Source organism: Euprymna scolopes, chromosome 40 (assembly GCF_053919585.1).
Source record: "Euprymna scolopes isolate OS-2025 chromosome 40, ASM5391958v1, whole genome shotgun sequence".
Classification (NCBI taxonomy): Eukaryota; Metazoa; Mollusca; class Cephalopoda; order Sepiida; family Sepiolidae; genus Euprymna; species Euprymna scolopes.
This window is the reverse complement of record NC_136521.1, coordinates 70,205,930-70,228,536: the sequence shown is the minus strand read 5'-3', so window position 1 is coordinate 70,228,536 and position 22,607 is coordinate 70,205,930. Positions and strand designations below refer to the sequence as shown.

The 22,607-nt window shown below is 32.5% G+C and overlaps 2 protein-coding genes across 8 annotated transcripts in view; one reads left to right on the top strand and one right to left on the bottom strand.

Moving 5' to 3' along the window:
* Positions 1–6,104, bottom strand: part of LOC145265628 (uncharacterized) — a 63,542-nt gene extending 57,438 nt beyond the window's left edge. Inside the window, exon 1 of one of the 2 annotated variants that reach the window (XM_080121671.1) lies at positions 5,106–6,104. The gene's annotated coding sequence lies outside the window, so the exon portion shown is untranslated. The remainder of the gene's footprint in view (positions 1–5,105) is intronic. The other variant, XM_080121670.1, reaches the window with a different exon arrangement.
* Positions 1–22,607, top strand: part of LOC145265627 (anoctamin-10-like) — a 329,084-nt gene that overhangs the window by 116,263 nt on the left and 190,214 nt on the right. Inside the window, exon 1 of one of the 6 annotated variants that reach the window (XM_080121666.1) lies at positions 6,211–6,337. The exons of the other annotated variants lie outside the window; for them this stretch is intronic. The gene's annotated coding sequence lies outside the window, so the exon portion shown is untranslated. Of the gene's footprint in view, positions 1–6,210; positions 6,338–22,607 lie in introns of those variants that run through there. 6 annotated transcript variants of the gene reach the window in all.

Genomic DNA, 22,607 nt, shown 5'->3' with positions numbered 1-22,607 from the left:
ATCAAGGCCCAGAGGTCACTCGAGGATAAGGGTTAAAGAGTGTACATTAGTCAATTGGACAATATAGTAATAGTTAGTAATGGAAATTCGGTAAATTTGTTTAACTTAAGTGGAACAGCTCATCAAGAACTTGTTTACTTTGGACTTGAAAGCAGGAAAACTGAAGACAATTCCACAGGTGTGCAGTTATAAGAAAGAAACTTTGTTCATGGCATCTATGTTTAGGTTTAGGCACAGATAAAGAATGGGGGGAATTATTAATAGTGTTTTCAGCTAGACGGGTGTTTCTTGTGAAAGTTTGGCAAGGGGGGGGGACCATAGATTGGAGCTCAGACAAGCACTTATGAAAATAATTATAAAGCAAAGACAGACTCGCTACATCTCTCTGTGAAATGGAGGTTGCAGGGAAGAGAAAAGGGCATCCCCTACTAGACTACAATGTCTATTTTGAACTGTCAAGGCAGGATGAGTCCTTACTAGCAGCTCCTGCCCAGATGTGACAACAGTACTCCATCCTTGGATGTACCTGGCTCTTATATAGATAGAGAATTGCATCAGCAGTGAGATATCTACTGGGTCGATAGAAAGATCCCATCATTTTTCCAGTGGCCTTGGCAACAGGTTTGATGCATGTGTTCCATTTAAGATCAAAAGTAAAGGTCAAGTCCAGAAGTTTGTCAAAACATGAAGCCTCCCCAAGATGAGAGCCATTCATTTTAATTGATGCCAGATGGGGATCAGAGCATTGATGATGTAAAGATAGAAGCTTGGTTTTAGATGCATTAAAAGTAACCAGCCACCTCTTTCCCCATTGTACCACGTGCTCAAGATCAGAGCAGAGAGAATCAGAGAGAACTTGGTCGTTTATGGTCTTTGATGTACTACTATAGATGGTAGTGTCATCAGCATAAGTGTCTACGAATGATCTAAAGATGTGATTTGGAAAGTCATTAATGTGGATCAGGAAGAGAGTTGGGCCCTAATGTAATTTGCTCATGTCATTTTAGAGTACATCACAGTCATCTAATTGAAAGGCTAATTCTACTTTATTATAGGCATTGCCAAAACAGGAGGGAATAAGTATTTTTTGAAGGAGTCTCTTTAAAAAAAATCTATGAAAAATGAAGTAATTATCCAATCAATATGAAATTTTCAGTGAAGAATGAAATTTCTAATGATATATACAGTGCTGGCAAAAAGAAAGTCCGCACTTTTAATTTTTTCAAAAACTGCTAAATTTAATGTAATTGTTTAAACAAACTATACCTCATTTAATTCGTCTTTTATTCCTCTATAATTTTACCTGTTCATATTTGACTTTTAATTCAAATATTCTAGTGTTCACGTCAATTTAAAAAAAAATAACTTCAAATTGAATGGGGAAAAAAGAAGCTCTGTAGCAACAAATTCACTTAAAACCAGCTTAAATTATCGCTCCTTAATCAGTTTAAAATATCCACCAACAAAGCATTTCTAATCGTAATTGTTGTTGTTCCAGGTTATACAACGTAACATTTAGTCCATATGCCACGACTTTCTCTTAGTGATCGTCAGGAGCTCATGAATCTCCATCTTTCTGGTTTATTTAATCGATAAATCAGCCACAGATTGAAATGTGATAAGAAAACGGTACAAAAGACTGTGCAAAAGCACCAAAACACTGGCATTGTTCGTGATGCCCCTAAATCTGGTCGTACTAGAGTTACTTCTAACAGGGAAGACAATGCCATCAAGATCCACAGCCTAAGAAACAGATTTGAAACGGCTCCCCAAATCCAACAACAGTGCAATCTTGTTAAAAAGTGCTCTTTTTCTACTGTCAAGAATAAATTAAAGTGATTTAATTTGCGAGGATATGTTGCAAGACGCAAGTCAAGGATTTCTGTAAAGAACAGAAAGCACCATCTGGACTTCGTCATATGCAATGAAGATCCTGACTCTTCATATTGGTCAAAAGTGCTTTTTAGCGCTGAAAGCAAGTTCAATAGGGTAGACAGTGATGGTAGGCAGTACGTCAGAGGAAAGAGAAAGAATTTAATCCTAGGTGCTCAGTTTCAATGCTGCAAGTTTGTGGGGCATTATTAGTACCAATGGTCCAGGGCCTATAGTTCACTTGCAAGGTCGAATTAATTTGACTAAGTATATTAATGTTGACTGAGAATTTTCTACCCTACTTTGGTCAGAATTTGGATGATAATCCCATCTTCATGCAGGATAATGCTCCCATTCACACAGCTGCCAATGTCAAGAGGTTCCTGGAAGAGCATGATATTCCGTGTTTGGATTGGCCTGCACAATCTCCAGACCTCAATCCTATCAAAAACGTATAGCATTACATCAACAGCTACGCAATGAAAAAATTTCAAATTCGGAAGAACTTTAGACAAAAATTAAAAAGTGGGATGCCCTTTCCCCTGAGTATTGCTGCAGTCTAATTCAAGGAATTCCCAAAAGATTGTAGGCTGTCAAATTGCAGAAGGGCTATGCTACTAAATATTAACTAGTTCATTGTGTTCCTGTTGTATTTGTGCTGCATTAATGTCCTAAACTTACATTCAAACAATTTTCAATTGTGCAGACTTTCTTTTTGCCTCTTCAATCTGAAGTTATTTTTTTAAATTGACATTAACACTAGAATATTTTGATTAAAAGTCAAATATGAACAGGTAAAATTATAGAAGAATAAAAGGTCAATCAAATGAGGTATAGTTTGTTTAAACAGTTACATTAAATTTCGCTTAAATTAGCAGTTTTTGAAAAAAATTACAAGTGTGGACTTTCTTTTTTGCCGCCTGTGTGTGTATAATATATATATATATATATATATATATATATTATACAGTTAATCATCAAAACAAACGTTAAAAATACATGGAAATTTACAGGACTAAATGAACTTATTTAGTCCTATCAAAGCTACCGTAGTTTCTTCCAAACTATCATTAAACTTTTTTCTTTTTTTTTTCTTTTAATTTCGCCATGCGAAATCTATAGCGAAATAAAAGATGGAATTATTTGAAATTCGGGTACTTTATGTTAATATATAAGTGGAATTCTAAATAAAAAATTTTGTATTTTTTTTTTTTTTACATGAACTGAACTACAACTCTCCATTAACATTCGAAATGACCATTGCAGGGTTTCGGGTATGCTGACAACGAATATCACAGTTAAATTTGGGGCTAATAAGTAGTTTACCAGATATGAAAACATTCGGTATCCAACGTAAAAGCTAATGTAATCCCTGGCAGCCATTTTTCCCCAACCGAGGAATTAGTAATGAGCATAAAAAATTTAAAACAAAAGACACACAAAATAAAATTTTTTCACTGTCTTAGTGTCTTACGGCTTTCGGAATAAACACCCCCAACCTCCCTATGTTAAGAACGGCTTTCGAAAGAGTTTTTTTTCTTTTTTCTTCCCCCATTATGGAGGGAGGGTAAAAAAATTATGTTTTGTCGTCTGCTTCAGTTGCGCACATGGGGCATTACTAACTCTTCGGGTGTGAATACAAAATGGATGCCAGGGATTACATTAGCTTTTATGTTGGATATCAGGTGTTTTCATCTGATAAACGACTTATCAGCCCCAAATTTAACTGTGGTATTCGTTTTCAGCATACCTGAAAACGTAATGGTCGATATTTCGAATGTGAACCGTTAGTTGTTGTTAACTGAAAAATTTACTAAATTTTTTTAAATAATGAAACTAAAATATTCGATGCAGTGCTGCTGCAGTCTGCACTGCACGATTCTGGAGTCGGAAGTGATTTTGAAGCATTTAAAATGCCAGAAAATAATTTATAAGTTTAAAATTATGTGACATTTTGAAATGCTTCAAAAGTTTACAGGGAATGATGGTGGGTGGTGGACTGGTGGAGTGTAAAGATTTGTTTTAGAAAGAAGAAAAAAAAATTAAAATATTTTTAAAATTTATTTTTTTCACCTTCTTTCCACCTCAGCATTCACAGTTAAATTGACGACCTTTAAAGGTTTTCGGGTATGCTGAAAACGAATATCACATTTCAATTTTGGACAGACAAATAGCTTCCATAGCTTGTTGGGCGAAAGTACAGAATAGTTACAAAACAATCTCCTCTCGTTAAGAATGAGTTTCTAAATAACGTTATTATTTCAGCACGGTAACTTCTCTGCATGAAGCAGAAGCACCAAAATTACAATTTAAAGGCCAACAATGAATTTTTATCAGGCATATGCACGAAAAGCAAGCAAAATAAGACATTCAACAGTCCTTATAGTACAGTAGTACTGTACTATAAGGACTGTTGAATGTCTTATTTTGCTACAGTACAGTGGAACACGTGAATTTGTGGTTGATGACTAATATTTAAAATTATATTTAAAAAAAAAAACAAAAAAAAAACATCGTCCATTTAAAAAAAAAAAAAAAGTATATAAAACATTTTAATATGTTAGACTTAATTTCCAACGAAAAAGTATTCGTAAAGGATTTCAGTTTTCTGGTAGTTAATTCAAAAAAAAAATAATTTGTTAACAGAAATTACTAGGTCAATCCTGAAAACCACCGAAGAAGCAGATTATGATTTGAAAGTTTTTTTGTTCAACTATAACCTAACCTTTGGTATACTTAATGTCGTCTGCCATTTTGATTTTTTGTGCTTATGCACTTATGTTACCGTGCTATTTTTTAAAAATAGTATTTAAGTTAAATTCAAGTTTTACGATATCTTTTATTATTATTATTATTATTATTAAATTGTTAGGCGAAATGACAGAATAGTTAAAAAAAAAAAAATTAAAAAAAAAAAAAAATAAGAATGTTAAAAATGGCTTTCTAAATAATTTAGCGCGGTAACATAAGTGCATAAGTACATTTTTTTTTTTCCACGATTTTCAAATAAACTTAGGTTATTTCCGGGACTGGTTCATAAGATCTGAAATCCACGAAGTGCTCCTAATAAAATTCCTAATAAAATACCGGAAAAAAAAATGCTTTTTATATATATATATATATATATATATATATATATATATATATATATATATATAAAAGGTAGATTATTTTATAAGGATGTCAGTGTAAAAAAAAAGGTGGGAATAGAAAATGAAATGAAAAAAACTTACCAGCAGGTAAAAAAAGGTGGGGGTCCTAAAAACACGAGTGCATGGTAAAAAGGGAAGTCCAAAAAGCAGCGCGTTTTATCCAGGTAAGAAAATAAAGTCGATGTCGTTCAACAGGTGCGAGAGAAAGAGTTTGCGTTGTATTGCTTTAAATATAATCAAGTCTCGATTAAGAAGTTTAGAATTACAATTAAATTATAGACATCTACACATAGAGAGTAAATCAATTTTGGTATTCCGGCGGAATACCTCAATTTTTATTGCGTTATGGAAAAGAATCGCACTTATCGGAGGGGGGATTAGAAGAGAAACTTTTATATAAATACATTAAAAAAAACAAACAAAACAAATGGATACAAATTAAAATATGTCGGGTCCTTTTCAGTCTCGGAAGACAACGAATATCGCCGGTAAAGATTCCTGCGTAGGAATTTTAAGGTGAAGCAATTGCGTACAATTCATGACCGCACCTTTCTTTAACCAGAATTGCAGGCCCAGGACGACTGGAAGCAGTGCAGGGTTAAGCAGAGAAGTAAGTACTGGTGTTACTACGGTCGGAATTTTCCTTCTAGACAAGTTGGACTGACAGCCTAGGCTAACCTTACGACTTAATCTATAACTGAAGGTAGGATATATGGAGTCATTCTTTTTTTCTTTTTTTAAATTAAACTATAAGTTAGTCTAAATTAGTTTACTCTGTGCTTTCTGAAAGTTTTTTTCTGAGTTTTCTACTAATATATATGTATGTATGTATGTATGATATTACTAAGTAAATTTAGTTTTAAATTATTAGGCACAACAACGTATTTTCTCTAGTAATTTTTTTTCCTTTTTTTCGACATTTTTCATTTTTTTTTTTTTTTTTTTTTTTTTGTGTAAAAAGGTATTTTTCCGTCCGTATTCAAAAGATGAAACGAATCTACTAGGTTATTTGTCCTTTCTTGCAGTCGATTCAAACGTCTGAGAAATCTTGTGTGTCAACTTACAGTACACAACAACAACAACAGGTAAAACACACACACACACAGTTTAACGTGAACGCTACCGCCTTTCAGACCAGGTAAAAATAAATAAATAAATAAATAAATAAAGATAGAGAATGAAAGATAATTTCAACTATTGCCTCTTTTCTCCGTACTTCCTCCCATTTCACGTCCAGATAAAAATGTCAACCACCTTTTAACCGCCCCCTCCAACTCTTTTTTTTCTTCTTATTTGTTGCGACCGTAAAAGGGGTAGGTATTCAAATTTTTTTTTTATTGTTGTTTTTATATTTAATTATTCCTTACCAACAAAAGGGGTCATTTTTACCTGGAATTCGACCGTAGCCAACTTTTATATTCTTTCCGTAAGACAAGTATTTAAAAAAAAAAAAAAAAAAAAAAAAGAGGGGAGAGGGGCTTTTGTCCAACAAAAATATGCCATGGTAAAAAAAAAAAAAAGTAAATTTAACTGTTAGTGTTTGTTCCCCAAGGCAGTCTGGTGTTAGTTTATAGTGGAGAGTCCCACCTCCCCTCCTTTCCTCCCCTCTCCAAGGAAAAGGGGTCATTACAGGCGGGTGTAAAGTTTGCTGTGACCGTGAGCTGTCGCCATTCTCTGATAGGGGCCCTCGGGCGATTGGCAATAAACTAGTTTTTTTCTCTACTGAAGGAGGAGGGGGTAATGCTTGGGAAGAGGGCCTCCTAGAACCCAACAGAATCATACTTTACTCTGATCCAAGATCGAGGTCCCAGTGCCAGGTTACAGAATTTAGAAAAAAAAAACCTTTAGAAATTTACTTTGGAGATTTGAATTACGGGATTTCCTTGGATTTTACTTGTACAAATGGAAATTCTTTTAACTTTCTTGAAGTTTTACATTTGGATTTTACCGTCACTGGATTTTTTATCTTCCACCAGACTATCCATTCATGTGTAATCACCTTTTTCTTCACCATATTCCCTCTGCTTCACTTTTTTTGTTTTCAAGTAAGATCTTTGACTTACTTGTTGTTTCATCAAATACTTCTGCATGCAAAATCCGATCCCGCATTTTGCTAATTCCTATCCTCTGATGAGAAGGAAAGTATTTCTTCGAAACTGCGCGGATTAAGGACTATCCATTTATCTAGTGTTTCCTTTTCAGATTAAATATGTTTTTAACTCATTTCAAAGTGTTTTTTAACATATTTTATTAACTGTTTGCTCATATATATATATATATATATATATATATATATATATATATATATAGCAGGGAGACCTGACGTTGCTCAAGATTGAATGATGATCAAAAAAAGTTCATACTCCCATATTTTCATTGTCATCGAAATCGGTGTAATCGCCCGTTTTTCAACCATATTGATTGCTCTGGTTAGAGACCCATCGCAGTGCATAGGGAGGAAGCTTCACATGCCTCCCCATAGTGACTTAGTCCATAATACATTGTAGTCTACATTGCACTGTAGAAAACCTACTGTTGATTTTATAAATTATTTTAAAGTTTAAAATGAAAACGTCAAGTATTATGGTTCAGTTGTGCTTTAAACAGAAGCATTCATTTCGAACGTGCCCTTTTCATATCAAAGAACCTACTGTTGATTTTTATATGTCTGACCTTTCAGCTTGTGTGGTAATAAAACTTCTCAAATTCATGTATGATGTTAGGCTGTATAAGGTGTTAACTTTAGTTAAAATCACTTGTTTCTTCTTTCATCAGTTTTTGGATTATCAATACTTTCCAATACAAAATCTATCTTAGAGCACTGCCAGATACATAAACTACATTTGTATGAAATTTCATAAAAGTCAGCCATTTCAGAGTCCATAGGGAACGAACTCACTCACACATACACAAAGTTCATTTTATATAATAGTAGAATATATATGTCTAAAAAACTTTGAGTATTTTATTTAAAAAAAAAAAAAAAAGAATTAGAATAAAAGCAGTTAAATCTAACCCTAACCCTAACCCTAACCGCAGACTTAGCACATGCCTAAACCAATTTTCCCTGCTAGAAAATCCACACTTACTGAAGGGAATATAGCAGTGGTAGAAAGAAAAATAAAAAATAAAATGAAACCTTAACCTAAATTGTTAAATAGAAAACAGGAATCATCAACTGTTTACCACGTAGCTGTTTCGGCAATTTAAAAACAGGACAGATGTTAAATTCATAGGTCTCCGGGGGGAAAATACCACTTGCCCAATAAGAAAATGTAGATAAAATCCAGTTACTAGTTTGCTTCCATATAAATAAATAAAAAAGAATGATCTTCTGTAACGCACACACACACACACACACACACACACACACACACACACACATATATTTTTGGTAAAACTGGTAATTAGTAAAAACCTGAAGAGAGTGCTCAATACTATTGCAGGGCAAATATGTGTTTTATTTTTTTATTTATCTGTTTGGTTACATATGTTTCAGATGTTGGACCATGTTTACGATCTAACAGCCTCATCGACGAGGCTGTTAGATCGTAAACATGGTCCAACATCTGAAACATATGTAACCAAACAGATAAAACGGTAATAAAAAAATAAAACATATATATATATATATATATATATATATATATATATATATGAACAAATCATTTGTTCATATTATAAGCTCTATTTCCTTTTCGGTTTTATTGAGCTTTTACATCTGGTTGAGATTACTTGTAAATATTAACTCTTTAATATTTATAATATATTTTAAGTTTACCATTTTGATTACCTTGGTAAACTTATTGTAATTTTTATTTCTTATATATATATATATATATATATATATATATATATATATAATTTCATGTGTCTACATAAAATTTCATAAGGAGAAACAGTTTATGTATCGATTTTCAGTATTTACTCAAAAGTGCTCAATATGTGAATAGAGCTATTTAGTAAATTTATCAATCTGATTAGCTAACTAACAAACTTAACACCATCTGAATATATAAAAGTACATAGTAATATCAGTTCTATGTAATAGCCTGACGAATCTTCATGAGGATGAAATGCAGGACATCCTGTGTAGCTTAATAGCTATATTTTCATAACTTACTATGTATCATATATATATAAATTGAGTAGAGAGAATGAAGAGGTTAGTAGTAGGAGGAGAAAAATGAGCAACGAGAATACCCCTCCCCCTTGCGGACACTGTCCACGACTCTTCCACCATAGACTTGTCGTCATTGTTGAGACCACTTATAGATGTAATGTCTTCTGTCTTTTTAAATAGCTTGCTGCACTTTTTTGCCAATAAATTTGATACGCAAAACATTGATTTATAAAGAAATTTGATTTTGTAAGGACAATCCTTGAAGAAATGCATGTACTTTGCTCGTACTAGATATATTATTTGAAACTTTTCTAAATGTTTTAAGATGAGGATTGGTAATTCGTATTATTTGGATACTGTTATCATCTTAGGTGTTATTTTTACAATGTTTCTGTCAATGTAACAAAAGACCTTCTTCTCAAGTTTGACAAGATACACTTGAAGTAGTTTGGAGGTTATATTGACCGAAATGTTCTGACATTAATATTCAAAATGAAAAGAATAGTCCGACTAATCCAAATAATACATCATTGAAATCTACATGCGAAAATACCTTCTATTATATTTTAATAGTGTATTACTGTATGCTGTATAACTGGTCCAGAGTAGAAGGCCACAAGGAGTCTCAAAATTGTGCTACAAAGACCAACTCAAGCACACTTTGACTCTAATAAACAACCGATTCTTATAGGAGGAAACTGCCGGGGACAGGAAGACATGGAGAGGTGCAGCACACCATAACACCGTGGACTATGAAGAGAAGAGGAAAGAGAATAAAGACGTTAGGAGGAGGAGGAGGAGAAGAGGGCAATGAGAACATCCCCATGCTACCCCCACCCTCCCTTGCGAACACTGTCCACGACTCTTCCACCATAGACTCGGACTTACCAGTCACATACATAAACATCAACACCAGATATAGGAGACTAGTGACAAATGATGGGACCCAATACTCGGACACGAGTGGGAGACGACGATGATTACGATGATATATAGGAGTTACCAAGGCAAAAAGCCATTCAAGTAAAGATCTGACATTTTTCTACACAGGTCCATCTCCAAGTAAAACAAATCGTACATTTCGAATCAGCAGGCATCATGAAAGCCGTTGTTTAAATATAAAAGTTTGAGAGACACCTAAGAGTTAAAGGTGACCTCAGCACGAAAGTTAGCAAAACAATTTGATTTCCAGACGGAGATTTTTATGTCTGGTTCTTGACGATGCTTCAAGCAAATGAAACATGTCCAAGGCACCATCCTCAATAGGAGGGTGCAAGCATGCACAATATATATAATATATATATATATAATATAACAATATATAATATATACAATATAACAATATATAATATATACAATATAACAATATATAATATATACAATATAACAATATATAATATATACAATATAACAATATATAATATATACAATATAGCAATATATAATATATATAAAATATATAATATATATAACAATATAATATATATATATAATATAACAATATATAATATAACAATATATAATATATATAATATAACAATATATAATATAACAATATATAATATATACAATATAACAATATATAATATATACAATATAACAATATATAATATATATACAATATATAATATATATATAATATAACAATATATAATATATATATAATATAACAATATATAATATATATATAATATAACAATATATAATATATACAATATAACAATATATAATATATACAATATAACAATATATAATATATACAATATAACAATATATAATATATACAATATAACAATATATAATATATATACAATATATAATATATATATAATATATATACAATATATAATATATATATAATATATATACAATATATAATATATATATAATATATATACAATATATAATATATATATAATATATATACAATATATAATATATATATAATATAACAATATATAATATATATATAATATAACAATATATAATATATATATAATATAACAATATATAATATATATATAATATAACAATATATAATATATATAATATAACAATATATAATATATACAATATAACAATATATAATATATACAATATAACAATATATAATATATACAATATAACAATATATAATATATACAATATAACAATATATAATATATACAATATAACAATATATAATATATACAATATAACAATATATAATATATATATAATATAACAATATATAATATATATATAATATAACAATATATATATACAATATAACAATATATAATATATATACAATATAACAATATATAATATATATACAATATAACAATATATAATATATATATACAATATAACAATATATAATATATATATAATATAACAATATATAATATATATATAATATAACAATATATAATATATATATAATATAACAATATAATATATATAATATAACAATATATAATATATATAATATAACAATATATAATGTATATAACAATATATAATATATATAATATAACAATATATAATATATATATAATATAACAATATATAATATATATATAATATAACAATATATAATATATAATATAACAATATATAATATATAATATAACAATATATATAATATATAATATAACAATATATATAATATATAATATAACAATATATAATATAACAATATATATAATATATAATATAACAATATATAATATATAATATAACAATATATAATATATATAATATAACAATATATAATATATACAATATAACTGAGTGTAGCAAGACAAGCTACTTGTCTGTCATTCTCTTTCACTTGCCTGCAAATGCAAGTAACTCATCTGTTTTTCTTTTTGTTGTTTATTTTTGTGTTTGTTCTTTTTTAATAAACTTTTTTATTAACTAACATCAACGTACAAATGGTTTTGTTCACAGATGGTCCAGAAAGTTACGTTTCCGACAGGTGTGTGATAGCTTAAACTCGCTTTCGTAAGTGAAAACGTATCGTAAATACCTGCAGATGTTTTAACTTTTTTTTTCAGATCAAGCAAAGATTAGGTAGTTAGAAGTTCCAAAAATAATGCCTCTTAATTTTTAACTAAAACGTTGAAGAGCCACAAAGACAGGAATGGTACCATTAAAACGAACGACCTTTTGTCTTCCAGAATTTATTTTTCTACATGGTCATCACTATTCTCAATGTACTTTTGCCAAAAATGAACGATGTGTGGGTCATAAAAGTCTGGAGCACACATTATCATTTACATCTCTGGCTCTACTCTGAAATCGATAAACTCATCTCCTATTGTAACGGCTTTTTAAACATTCAACAGGTGCTGGTGAATGTTGATCAGTTTAATTTTTTATTTATGGAGAAATTCAATGAAACATCTCTGCTTCTGACGCATGTCCATGACAGGGATTGCTTTTTTTTTTTAGAGTCTCTCACTGTCAATATCTGCAATTTAGCCTTCTTTAAAACAGTTTAGCCATGACAAATTATATTTGACTCTTTTTTTTTTTTTAAGTCACGTTTAACCCTTACAAGGCATATAGCCACTTGGACGTAAGGGGCAACTATTTGGGACCATGTCTATGAAAGATTAACAAGATGTTGGTTTACATTACATTTAAACTTTTGAATATCAGTACAGCCAGGGAAGCAGATAGCAGGAAGGGAATTCCAAAGTCTAGCTGTTTGAAAGAAGAAACTATTTGATTAGAAAGCTTTCTGGCATTTAGGGACCTTAACAGTGAAGGGGTGAGATTTTGTTGCTAAGCGGGTTTGTTGAAGTAAAAGAGGCATAGGGATGCAACACTGTGGTGATAGGACAGGGGTTGGAGCTTGGTTGACAAAATGGGACCTATTAGATTAAAAACTCTTTTTGAACCTTATCCGAGAGGGAGAGGCTAGTGGTAGATGCACCAGCCCAGATGTGGCAACAGTACTCCATGCATGGAGTAACATACAAACTAACTATAGAAGGAACAAGCTGAATATTATATAGATAATTGTTTTCTGGTGGCATCCCTCCTATGAAGTCGAGGCGTGTTAAAATTCTCTGTTATCCTCTGTACTGTGTATCTACGTACCCTCATTTCTAAGCGAGCTATTGAATCAAAACTCCCTTAAATCTTTAAATATATTTGATTTTAATGAAATTTAAAGATATTAATTCAGAAAGCTTACCAACATTTTAGCTTCTTTCATTTATATCAGAAGGACGGGGAGAAATGTGAGACGAGGTGTGAGGGCAATAAAACAAAAAAAATTATTTGTGCAAAAGTCCATAGTAATGATCCTCATTCAATCCCGAGTAACGCTGGGTCTCCCTGCTGGTAATAAATAAATAGAAAATAGAGTGAACGCCCTGTGGACCACCCAACAAGTCAACATGGACCAGCTGTTGATGCGAGCCAATCCTATAAATGCTACAAAAATGTTTCTCTTTTTATTCATTTATTTCATTATTTGCTTAAAAGCTAACCTCAAATATTGATCAGCCCATTAACACTTTACGTGCCGCACCTCTTTTAAGTGAACTGTGATTGATTTCTTCCTATGATCACTACTACTTGAATAAGTAAATCATGAGTTGTCTCCCCTTGCGATCACTCTTACTTGAATAAGTGTGAATTGCCTCCCCCTGCGATCATTGTTACTTGAATAAGTAAAGTGTAAGTTGTCTCCCTCTGCGATCACTATTACTTGAATAAGTAAGGTGTGAGTTATCTTCCCTCTTTGGTCACTACAACAGGAGTCGCCCCCCCCCACACACACAATGGCTACTGTTTGAATAAGTAAATCACGAATTGTCTCGGATCAATTAGGGTTTAAAAACCACACCAAATTTGTGAAACAAAAGAAACAGCCGGTTGACCATGACCTTCACATATGCACGTGACATTTATTAACAAGCATAAAAAAGAATCAGTTGTTTCACCAGCAACATTTACTTATTTTTATAAATCGTTTTAATAAACAAACGGAGGATAATTGTTTAATACTTTTAATAGGTATATTATTTTTGGTAGGCATTTCATTGTTTTAATAAGAAGAAAAACGAGTTTTATTATTTTTATTTTTTACTAGCCCGGGTGCCCGGCGTCGCCTGGGTGTTTGTAGGGATGTGTTGAGCTAATTAAGAAAAAAAAAATGGAAACTTGCAGCGCAAAAAAAAAAAAAAAAAAAAATGGTAGTAGGCAGGCAGGCTCGAACCCCTATCGCGAAGGAGGAAAAGAAAGTGAAAAAAAAACGTGACTCATTAGTTGATGCGCCCATCACCAAACTGGAAATGACGTAGGTTTAAATTAAGGCTAGACAATCAAAAACGGGTGATGATTTTCAAAAATATCAGCACAAAAAGTGACCCCTCCCTGTAGAAAAGCGCCCAGTTGGAGATGAAGGAATTAATATTTTTAGCCAATTTTTCGATATTTGTCATCCAAAGGGTCAAGCTTCAAAATGATACTAATTTCGTGAAAATCCGTCGTCTCTGTCGAACATTTTTGCAAGACATACAAACATACATACATATTTTCTGGATCCCGTTGAGATGAGGCTTCATAATTTGAGTATTTTTTGCGCACTTTTATCCTCATCTTCATAGTTGTTGTTTCACCACGTTTTCGGCCAACTCATCCTCTAGCCTTCTTCAGGTGGTTAACCGCGACAGGACAGGAATGCTGAGTCTTTTAACTCTATCCCTAGTAATTACTGCCTTCCATAGTTGTTGTCATCTCACCACGTTTCGGCCAACTAATCCTCTGGCCTGCTTTGGGTAGAATTGAAGCTGCTATCTGCAGACAATGCTCACTTAGATCCATAGATTCAACGCCTCTATCCACTGCGCCATGGGCCCCGAAGAAGGCCAGAGGATAGGTTGGCCGAAACGTGGTGAAACAACAACTATGCAAAAAATAAAAACAAACAAAAAGAACGAGTTGTTTTTGTTTGTTTGTTTATTTGTTTTTTGTCACAAGATTAATTGTTAATAGGTAAAGTTTTATTTTAATAAACAGCTTGAGGAGAGTAAATATATTTTTTTTAATGCAGGGTACAAATTTAATGTAGGGTACAAAATCTTTTTTTTTTCTCTTTTCTCACCTTCACCCCAAACAAGGCACATTGCCACTTTGCCATAAGGGGTTACTAATTGGGATCATGCCTATAAAAAATTAAGATGTTAGATTATGTTACATTTGAACTTCTGCAAATCAGTACAGTTTGAGAAGCATGTAGCAGGAAGAGAATTCCAAAATCTAGCTGTTCTAGGGAAGAAGCTATTAAAGTAGAAAACATTTTAGGGACCTTAACAATGAAGGGGTGTGATTTTGTTGCAAGCGGGTTTTCTAGGACTATTTTACCATATTTGTACAAAATTTTCTGTGTATGTCTATTTTGCAGTTTTGCATGGTGCTGAACTCAAATTTAAATATGTTAAGGCCTTGGGGACTTTTGGGGCTAAATGAGGGGGGGATGATGGATTTGGAAATTTCTTTTTTTTTCATGGTGCAGAACTCAAATTTACATATGTTAAGGCCTAAAACTGCACCGTTTGTTCATTTTCACCAGGATTTGACGTCCCATGGAAACTTTTGGGGTTAAATGGTGGGGGTGGGGGGCGCAATGTTGATGCTTCATTTGTTTGAGTTTTTTTGTTGTTGTTTTTTTAATAAATATGTCCATGAATAAATTGTTTTTATTAAAATAATTTCATTGGTGTGATGTGAGGAAAAACGAAAAATGAAAACATATGTTAGTAATACTCTCCCAACCCTTTCTAAATGGTAAATCGGTCACTGTTTTTCATGTTATATTTTGATCTTAGCCAAAAGATCAAAGAACAATATTATAAGAGGATCGAAAACAATTAATGTAGTGGATAAAGTTTGATTACTTAAAGGGACGACTCAACAAATATGTATTTTTTTTTTTTTTTTTTAGAAAATTTGAAGACGAAAGTAAATAATGAAACAATAGACAATGACAACAAAAAAATCCTTTCCACTTTATATTATAGAAGACACCAGCAAAAAGTTATAGATGCCTGTATAGATTATGGATCTTTTAAACCAATGCATTTCAGGTGAAAATATTATTACGTACTTACGTGTTTGGTAATTGTCTGTATTTTTGAGATGAGGTGTTTTCATTGATTGAGATTGTCGGACTGACTCCCTCATCTTGGTTGTTATCGTCACAACGTTTCAGCCGTTTTGCCCTCTGGCCTTCATCAGGTGTTTTGTATAAAACTGGGGAACCATTTGTTAGGAGTCTCGAACCCAACCCTTTATTATTATTACGGGAGTACCGTTTTCGGACTCCAGCTAGGCTCTCGGACATAGTTGCCGATTCTCTGTTTTGAATGTTACTTTTTACTGCCTTTGTTCAGGATTGAACTCAGCACCTTTGGGTAACTGTAAACTTTGATACAACGTCTAGGACCACTCAGCCATATGTCACTACGTGTTATGTTGAAATTAGTATAAATTCCAGTAATTACGAAAAATAATCCAGTAGATGTGCTAGGTATATTAAAAAAAAAAAAAAAAAAGCAATCATCCACGATTACGTTCTGTTTAAAATGGCAGACCCTTAATTTAAGTCAATGGAGATAAGTCAGTTTGTCATACTGAATTGGTCGCGCAACTCTTCCACATATGATAGAATTCTATAAATTCTGATTGTAATTATTTTTCTGCTGGATCATTTTTCTTAATTTTTTTAGAATTTATACTAATTTCAACATAACACGTATGTATGTAATGTTTTCACCTGAAATGCGTTGGTTCAAAATATTCCCAGTCTACACAAGCACTGAGCTACACTCTATCAAGGTAGTTAAATGGGTATCACCCTTACATGGAGTGCAGGCCTTGGGTGTGAGTAATAACGAGATTTGAATAGGAGTATTTCCCTTCCCCACAAGAACATCCATACCTTGGGGGTGAACAAGGCTTAGCACCTTAAGGTGACCCACATTCGTGCGCCGTGTCAAATCTAAACCATGGCTTTCAATGATGATTCGACGCAAAAACATTTGATGCAAATTTTCTTTATTAAAAAAGAAAAATTGTTAGTAAATGCGTGGAAATTTGTATAAAAAGCCTTTTCTTTCTTCTTTCTTTCCTTCTTTTTTTTCCACTTCTATTTTCTTTCATCTTTTCCTTCTATAAGCATCTGCTTATGTTTCTTCTTCTTCTTCTTCTTCTTCTTCTTCTTCTTCTTCTTCTTCTTCTCCTCATAGCTTTAAAACTAGCCGAAAGGAACAGAGTCCACCTCGTTTGTTTATTTATTTATTTTTGGTACACACACACACACACACACACACACACACACACACACACACATTTCAGAATAATGTTATTTAACAATCAGCTGTTATGGAAGCCTGTGATTATAAGATTTACAGAATATTACTGGCAGTAATATTCTATCATCCCATCTAAATAAGAATTGCTCGATATGCAAGATAGAGCAAATAAACTAATCACAGTGATTCAATGAATTTCAAAAAAACATTTTTGAAGTGAAATTTTTGAGTTTCATATCAAAGAATTTTATTATTCTATGTAAGACAAAGAATACTTTAGAAAATTTTATTTACTTAACCTATAGGGTTTCGATGTCTACCATCTCTTCAGAGGAGAAAATATTAGCAAATATTTATAAGGTGTGTACCCTACTTGCTAAAGTCAGTGAGACATGGAAAGTCAAAGTCAAGATAATTGATTAATCAGAAGTCATATAGTAATGGAATTTGAAGAATTTTCAATATAATATATATATATATATATATATATATAATGTTTTAAGAAAAATAGAAAAACCGAATGAAATTATTAAAAAATCAACGTTTCGTCCTTATTTCAGAGGACATCTTCAGGATAATTGAAATAAAAATGTAAGAAAAGAAAAAGTCATAGATCGTGCGAAAAAGACAGTTTTTGAAGCCTACCCATGTCGGGAAGGACAAATATGTGTGCGTATGCCCATACGCACACATATTTGTCCTTCCCGACATGGGTAGGCTTCAAAAACTGTCTTTTTCGCACGATCTATGACTTTTTCTTTTCTTACATTTTTATTTCAATTATCCTGAAGATGTCCTCTGAAATAAGGACGAAACGTTGATTTTTTTAATAATTTCATTCGGTTTTTCTATTTTTCTTAAAACATAACGTCAACCACCGCTGGTATTTTTTCATTCCTTATACATATATATATATATATATATATATATATATATATATATATATATATATATATATATATATAAAATCGATAGTTATTGTGTAGGGAAATGTACAAACAGACATACACAGACATTTTCACTTTTATACTCCTTGTGTCAAATCTTGAGTCTGATCGAAAATTGACATTGTTATTTGGTAGGGAAGTGTACACAGACAGACAGACAGACAGACATTTTCACTTATATATATATATTATATATTATTACCGTTTTATCTGCTAATAAAAAAATTTTGTTTCGCAATAGTATTGAGCACTCTCTTCAGGTTTTTACTAATTACCATTTTGATATATATATATATATATATATATATATATATATACTAGCAAAAGTACACCTCATTGACATGGACTCTGATTTATGAAAGTATGATAGGTTATGAAAAGGGTTGTAAAGAGATAGCTTCGAATTTGGGGCTATCAAAACCAAAGCAAAATATGATGAAAGTAAAAATAAAATAGATAAACCCCATAATTTATTATACCATACCTATTCACACTGAAACACTTATCACAATATTCTGTGGATCTATATTAAAAAACCTTGTTAAACTTTGTGACATATTTCCATTCTATGGAGGTCAGGCGCGAACGAACACCCCATAATTTTATTATACCATATTTCTTCAAACTGAAACATAATTATCAAAGTATACTTACGCAGATAGATATTAAAAGTCTTTATTAAAGTTTGTGCCTATTTCCATTCTATGGAGGCCAGGCACGAACACAGACCCCAAAATTTTATTATACCATCCCTATTTAAGTTAAAACATACTTATCACAGTATTATTATGTACATCTATATCAAAAACACTTCTAAACGTTTTTTTTTAATTTTTTTAATTTTTTATTTCCATACTTTGTGGACCAGGCACGCATGCAAACCTCACAATTTTAATGAATCATCATTATGCTAGATCAAACATACCCATTCCTGTGTCTCGATACATCTATCATTATATGAGATCAGTTTTCTATAATAGTCAACCATATAGGAGCCTATTCGTGACCAGACACACACACAGACGTTCAGCTTTATATTATTTTATTTTATATATATATTGAGGGTTATTCCAAAAGTAATACCTCTTGTTTTTTATTCCACCCGAATGGATCAGAGGAGATTGTAAATTGCATTGTTATGATGACTGAACTTATGCATTCATGAACTGAAAGTTTCATCTTTCTGTTTCAAGTATTAATGGTGCGAGACTTTAAAAAAGCTGCCTCAGTCAGAAGCAGAAATGCATCATTGAATTCCTCCATTACAGAAAAAATTGAACCAATCAACATTTACTGCTGCATGTTGAACATTTACGAAGCTGATGCAGTTGATGTGAGAACACTTAGGAGATGGGTTCGTCGATTTCAGAGTGGTGACAGAGATGTGAGTGACATCATTACTTCTTCTTTTTCACTTCTTTATGGTAGCTTGACATTAGATTTTTCCCTTGAGATGTGATTCACACAAATGCTTTCTATGTTTTTGGTTGAGAATCACTTTCTTCGTCACTTCTGGCGCAAGACAGTTGTCATTAGAATCTGTGAATTGAAAATAATTTCCAATAAAAAATCATTTTAAACTCCAAAACTAACAATCAAGTGAAAAATTCAACAAGTCTATAAAACAGTGAGAAATTCAGAGTTGAGTTCTGCGGGGGGGGGGGGGGGCACTTATGATGCGACGCACCTGTCTTGACTCTCTACATCAACACCCATTCTAGAAGACTGGAACGCGCCATGATGAAATTCCTTTAAACATGCTGCTCTCTCTCCAGTAACTACAGCAACCCAGAATGTAAACTCTCTCACACACACACACACACACACACACACATACACACACAAACACACACACACACATACACATACACACACACACACACACTGGAACTTTGAAATGAACTTTCTAATGCTTTTGTCTTATTCAAGAACACACACACACAAACACACACACACACAAACACACACACACACACACACTCACACACACACACACACACACACACACACACACACACACACACACACACACACTGGAACTTTGAAATGAACTTTCTAATGCTTTTGTCTTATTCAAGAACTTTAAAACTTCTCAACAAACTTTGAAATATTTATTTGCACAAAATATAAAAATACATAATGAACAAATTAGGCACAAGGCCGTTCAAAAGTGTGGGATAATGGGTGTCGTTGGTCATCCTTCGCCTCAAATACTTAAAATTGTCTATCCTACTCTTAACTAGACCAAAGTATATATTACAACTCTGCAAACTTGTTGATATAAATATATTTTGTTTATTAATTTGTGTTTTTTGCTTTAATTCTAAAATTCCTGTTGTTTTGTCAGCTCTTGCTAACTGGTGACCCAATCACATTTTTTCATTCATCAATATAACTATGAGGTGCCTCAAGTAAGTTTCCAGACTTTTTTCATATGGTTACTTATAATGATAATACACAAATGAAACTATAGTCTCCTTTGAAGTAATCTCCTTCGACTGCAATGCACTTGTAATGTTCCAATAATTTCTGGAAGGTCCCATGAAAGTCCTCTTCTGTGAAAGTGTCAATGACCCTCGTCACAGCCTATTTTATCTTTTCAATTATCTCATAACGACAGCTTTAAAGTTTTCCTTAAGCTTAGGTCATAGGGAGCAAGGCCTGGACTGCGAGATCTGAATTGATCTGCTTGACCATCTTCTTATTGTCATGACAACATCTTTCTGATTTTCTCTGAGCACTCTTGGGACAAACTTTGCACAAATCTTCTGCATCTTCAGTTCTTCATGAATAATTGTGTACATAGTTCCTACACTGACATCAAACTGTGCACATTGTCTCTAAAGACACACGACAGTTCTTATCCATGAAATTCTTTATTTGGCCAATCAACTAAGGTTCTGACTTCCTTACTCCTCCCACACCTCTTATCATTCCTCACAAACTCCCTGCCTTCCTTGAATCTCTTATGCCATTCAAAAACTGATGCTTGATCTATGCAAGATGATCCAAAAGCACTCTGAAGCATTCCATAAGTTTCTGGCATTTTTCTAAGTTTAAAACAAACTTTTATTGCATATCATTCTTCTAAACTGTCCTCATGAAATTCATCAGCTGTGACAATAAGGCTTTAGTAGAGTGTATTCCAATTCCTGCTGAAGTTGTTCATTTGAATCTGAAATCGTAAAAATTGATCAGTCATCTCATAACATGGAAACAACATGCAGTGAATTTTCAAGAGTTTACCACAATTTTAAATGCTGTACAAAAAGTCTGGAAACTTATTGAAAGCACGTCGTACACGTACATTAAGTTAAGGCTGTTCTTGGCACTTTCTAAAAGCACTTTCTAAAAGCATACTGTCGCCAAAATACATTACCTGCAGCCAGGAGTGGCACTACACAAGGAAAATATTACACGGTTAAAAAATAAAAATAAATAAGAAAAGTTTCCTTGGTTCTTACTATGACTACTCAGCCCGGGGGGGGGGGGCTCAGGGATCGGCCCCCACTTTATTTCACCTCTCCTTTTTTGTAGGATGTGGACTGGGTGGGGTATTTTTACCTGAAAGAAAAAACACCTCCTTGAGCGGGAACATTGTTCTCTTCTTCAACTGCGGATATTATCACCCCTCCTGCCCATACGCTCTCACCTAGCATTAGTTGAAAGTTGATTTGAACAAAAGGCTTAGGATATTTCCTGGCCGAAAGAACAAAGTAGCTTTTCATTCATTACAACTGCCATAAACTAATACCTTAATAACCACTCGCTTGCTTAGAAGTATCTATTGGTAAAGGTCGTCTTTAACGTCATAAAATATCTTTAAGAATTATAAATTATTTAAGTTGGGAATTAGTCATGGCATTCCATATTACTAGTCTGAGTTCCCGGCGTTGCCCGGGTGTTTGGAGGTGTGTGTTGAGCAAAAATGAAAAAAAAAAAAAAAAAAAGGAAAAAGTGGTAGTAGGTAGACAGGCTTGAACCCACGAAGGAGGAAAAGAAAGAGAAAATAAAAAAAGCATGACGTCTTTGCTGTTGCGTCCATTGCCAAACCGGAAGTGCCGAAGGTGTAAATCAAGGCTAATCAATCGAAAAGATGGGATGACTTTTGAAAATATCGGCGAAAAAAGCAACCCCTCCTTGTAGAAAAGTGCCCAGTTGAAGGTGAAGGAATTAATGTTTTTAGCCAATTTTTCGA